Here is a 4,356-nt window from a genome sequence, read left to right on the forward strand (position 1 = left end):
GTGTATTTGTATGTTGCCATTCAGGGATCAAGGTAAACTTCATTCCACAGATATATCTAAGTGTGCAGTACCATTTAGAGAAAAGTTTAACCTTTAACACTTTGATTACATGAGTGAATTAGTTGAATATCATCAAATGAAATGTTCAGGTTGGTTTTTGGACTCTAGTAATCATATATTTGAAAAACAGAGTTACAGAGAGAGAAGGAGACACCCTCCACAAACACAAAGGAGAGAGAGAGAGAAAGAGAGAGAGACATCTTCCACATGCTGATTTGCTCCCCAAATGGCCACAACAGTCAGGGCTGGGCCAGGCTGAAGCCAGGGGTCAGGAGGTTCTTCTGGGTCTCTCATGTGGATGCAGAGGCTCAAGCACTTGGGCCATATTCCACAGCTATCCTAAGTGCATTAGCAGAGAGCTGGATTGGAGGTGGAGCAGCCAGAACATGAACTGGCACCCTTATGGGATGTCAGCATCACAGGCAGCAGCTTTATGCACTATGCCAAACTGTCATACCCCCATTTTAACTCTTGGTATGAGGTAGTTGAAAATCATATGGGATGTAGGTGTCCAAGCAGCAGCTTAACCACTGTGCCACAACACCCACACCTGATGTTAACATTTTTATGTGGGAACCCAAAGAGGCTGTTAGCCTCAGAAGCTTATAAACTATTTTAAGAATGGATGGTAAGTTGTAGAGAAATGACTAGACAAAGGAAAAAGGGACTCTGGATGTCAAGGAGAAAGTTCTTCAGAAAATTCATGAAAAAATAATTAAAAATAGGGCTTTGGGTTTTAAAAATACAATAATCTTTCAGAATAAATAAAAAATATGTTATGAAAAAAAGAAAATCACAATATTTGATCTTTCTTAAAATTAGCTTTACTATTTTATGTCCTTTTCATTTTAAAGTACGTTTTTTCAATTAGAAGGTGATTTTTCATGAGGACACACACACACACACAGAGTTGTTGGAATTGTGATGGCATTTCTTCATATTTTAAAATAATAAATTTGGGGAAATTCATGTCTTGAATTACTGAATTTTCTTAGCTTTATTTGTCTGAACGTCAGGGTGACAGAGGGAAAGATAGAAATGAATCTTCTATCTGTAGTTTTACTCTCCAAATACTGGTAATAGCCAGAGCTATGTGAAGCCAAAAACAAAACAAAGACAAAAACAAAACAAAACTCAAAAACACAATGATCTATCTAGATGTGCCACATGGGTGGCAGGGGTCCAATCACTCAGTGTATCCTTTCTGTCCCCTAGACACAGTAGTAGAGAGTTATATCAGATGTGGAGGTGGGATTTGATCAGAAGTAGACTAATATGGGACATTAGCACCCCAAATGGCAACTTAACCCACTGCATGACAATGACCACACCGACACTGAGTTTTATAGTCAATGCATGTATTATAACTTTCCACTTCATTTGGATCTTCTTTATATACTATCAGGAATATTTTGTTTTTCATACTATGGGGTATTACATAACATTTGTTATTTGTTACCAAGTATTTTATATTTTTAATGCTTTTGTAAATAATTTTATTTCATTTAATTTGTTCTTAAAACAAATTTCATTGAATCTTGCATGCTCACCTTCCTTGCTGGGGTTTCTTCTAGTACATTCAGTTTATTTGATATTTTCCTAATATTCTCTTATTATCATCCAAAAATCTTTTGAGAAAAAATCATTTAAATTCCAGATATTAATGTGTCCTTATTTTCAAATTATTTTTCTATTGTAATCTGTTTTATATTTCACTTATATTCTGCTGTAATCTCTATATGTATTTGGTTGTGCAAATATGGGGTTGTTTTCCTGTTTTTTTTTTCAAATTGTCTATTTTTAATTTTAAACTGTGATGAAAATGTATATTATCTATGAATAAACGGCCAGGGCTGTGGCTCAATAGGCTAATCCTCTACCTGCAGCGCTGGCACACCAAGTTCTAGTTCCGGTCGGGGTGCCAGATTCTGTCCTGGTTGCCTGTCTTCCAGGCCAGCCCTCTGCTATGGGCTGGGAGTGCAGTGGAGGATGACCCAAGTCCTTGGGCCCTGCACCCACATGGGAGACCAGGAGAAGCACCTGGCTCCTCGTTTTGGATCAGCGCAATGTGTCGGCCACAGTGCGCCGGCCACGGTGGCCATTGGAGGGTGAACCAATGGCAAAAGGAAGACCTTTCTCTCTGTCTCTCTCACTGTCCACTCTGTCAAAAAACAAATATCTATGAATAAACATAAAAATTGTGTATCTATTTATGGGACACCATGTACTATTTTGAAACATGCATACATTGCATAACATTCAAATCAGGGTAAACAAATCTATCTCCTCAAACATATTATTTCTTTTTTTTTAAAAAATTATTCATTTGAAAGGCATATTTACAGAGAGGTAGAGAGAGAGAGAGAAGTTTTCCATCTGCTGGTTCACTCCCCAAATGGCCATAATGGCTGGAGCTGGGCCAATCCAAAGCCAAAAGCCTGGAGCTTCTTTTGGATCTTCCATGTGGATACAGGGTCCAAGGACTTAGGCCATCTTCTATTGCTTTCCCAAGGAATAGCAGAGAGCTGGATCAGAAGTGGGACAGCTGGGTCTTGAACCAGCACCCATATAGGATGCTGGTACTGCAGGCAGTGGCTTTACCTGCTACACCATAGCATTGTCCCCAAACATATCATTTCTCATGGTGAAAATACCCAAAGTTCTTTCCGTTAATTTTCATTTGTTTTAAAATTTCTTATGGTAAACAAATTTCATTTATTTCATAAATACAGATTTAGGAGCATAGTATCTAAATAAACATTTAATATTTATTTAAAATAAAATAAGTATTATCATTATGCATTGTCACTCTACTGTGCAATGCAACAACAGAACTTTCATCCCCAATGTGTGGTGTAGGATTTTACTATCACTTGTACCATTTACATTTCCCTATCCTCTCTCGCCATAGTCTCTTCAGACTCTGATAACTATCCAAATACCCCGACTTCTGAGATCAGCTTTATTATATTTCACATATGAGTAGAATTTTGTGACTTATTTTTCTCTTCCTACCATGCTACCTAGATCCTCCTAGTAACAGGTGTGTTTCCTAATAGGGCTTCAGACTCTGACAGCTCCCACGTACCTCCCCATGATGGCCCCTGGAGTATGCTGGGAAAACTGGGAAGCACTTGCTGCAACTCTGATGGAAGTCTCATTCAAGAGGTGACAGTGACAATGAGTTCTGTACATTGAGCATGAATCAGCAAGGCTCTGCTAGAGTGCTAGAACATACACACCCACAGGACACTCATGGGCTTATTTTATTCACATGCACAGTGGCACAGCCATTAACTACACAGGGGAATGCAGTCCAGGTGGGGAGAGCAAGAAACAGCTGGAGTACAACAGGAGCTAGAGTTTGCCAACCTACAGAAAACTGACCAGTCTCTTGCTGCCTCTGCAGGGGCCAGAAGAGAACAGGAGGAGAGTAGGATTTGGAGAGATGGGGCTGCTCTTTGTGACAGGGATGTCCGCCACTCTGAGTCAGGGTCCTCACAGTGTGCAGATATCCTAGGTACTCTCAACATCAGCCTCAGTGTTGGGTACATGAGTGTCAGGAAAAGTAAGAGTGATCCACCCCTTAACCCCTCTCCTGCATCAAGAAAATTTAGGTCCCTGTTTCTCTTATAGATTGTACAGCTCAGGGTCGCAGGCATGCTGTGCTCAGTTATACTCTCCCCTTTCCACCATTCCAGGAGGACTCCCTGGAGCCCAATGTTGACAGCATGAGAGAGATGGGGCAGTATTAGAGCAGAAGGCATCAGATTGGATCAGCAGGGCTGGTGTGAAGACTCTTATGTGGAGGAGGTTTTACCGTTGTATTACTCAGTTCTTATTGAAGGAATGGAAGCAGAGTATATGAACCTTAGGAAGATGTAGTAGGTTTGTGTGGGGACTCACTGCAAAAATTTTGATTCAAAATTAAAAGGGCTTAAAAAGTTGTTACAAAATATAATTGCATTGGGGGAAGGAGAATGGGTTGGAGGTAGAGGCTTGCAGGAACCTGGGACCTTGTATAGCAAGTGATAGAAGGCACTGGTATATCTGGTCACATGGAATACCTACCATAGATCTTATTTTTCACCTGTTTCCGAGACCCCAAGATCCATCCCTGGAGATTTTTGTTATTCTGTGGGCTGAGGAGGCTGACTTTGGCCCTAGTATCTGTGGAGTGTACCATTGTGACAGGGCTGGTTCCATGATGTCACTGTTGCCCAGCACCCCTCTCTCTGTGTTCTACTGCAGTTAGAGGCTTACTGACTTGGAGGTTTTTTTTTTTTTTTTTTTTAG

General features: G+C 40.4%; 1 long non-coding RNA gene across 3 annotated transcripts in view; it reads left to right on the forward strand.

Annotated features, from left to right (window-relative positions):
* Nucleotides 1-853: 853 nt before the first annotated feature.
* LOC138848797 (uncharacterized) overlaps nt 854-4,356 on the forward strand; it is a 113,153-nt gene continuing 109,650 nt past the window's right edge. For all 3 annotated transcript variants that reach the window (XR_011386891.1, XR_011386892.1, XR_011386890.1), the window contains exon 1: nt 854-3,228. This is a non-coding gene — a long non-coding RNA (uncharacterized lncRNA). The remainder of the gene's footprint in view (nt 3,229-4,356) is intronic.

This window comes from Oryctolagus cuniculus, chromosome 2 (assembly GCF_964237555.1).
Source record: "Oryctolagus cuniculus chromosome 2, mOryCun1.1, whole genome shotgun sequence".
NCBI lineage: Eukaryota > Metazoa > Chordata > Mammalia > Lagomorpha > Leporidae > Oryctolagus > Oryctolagus cuniculus.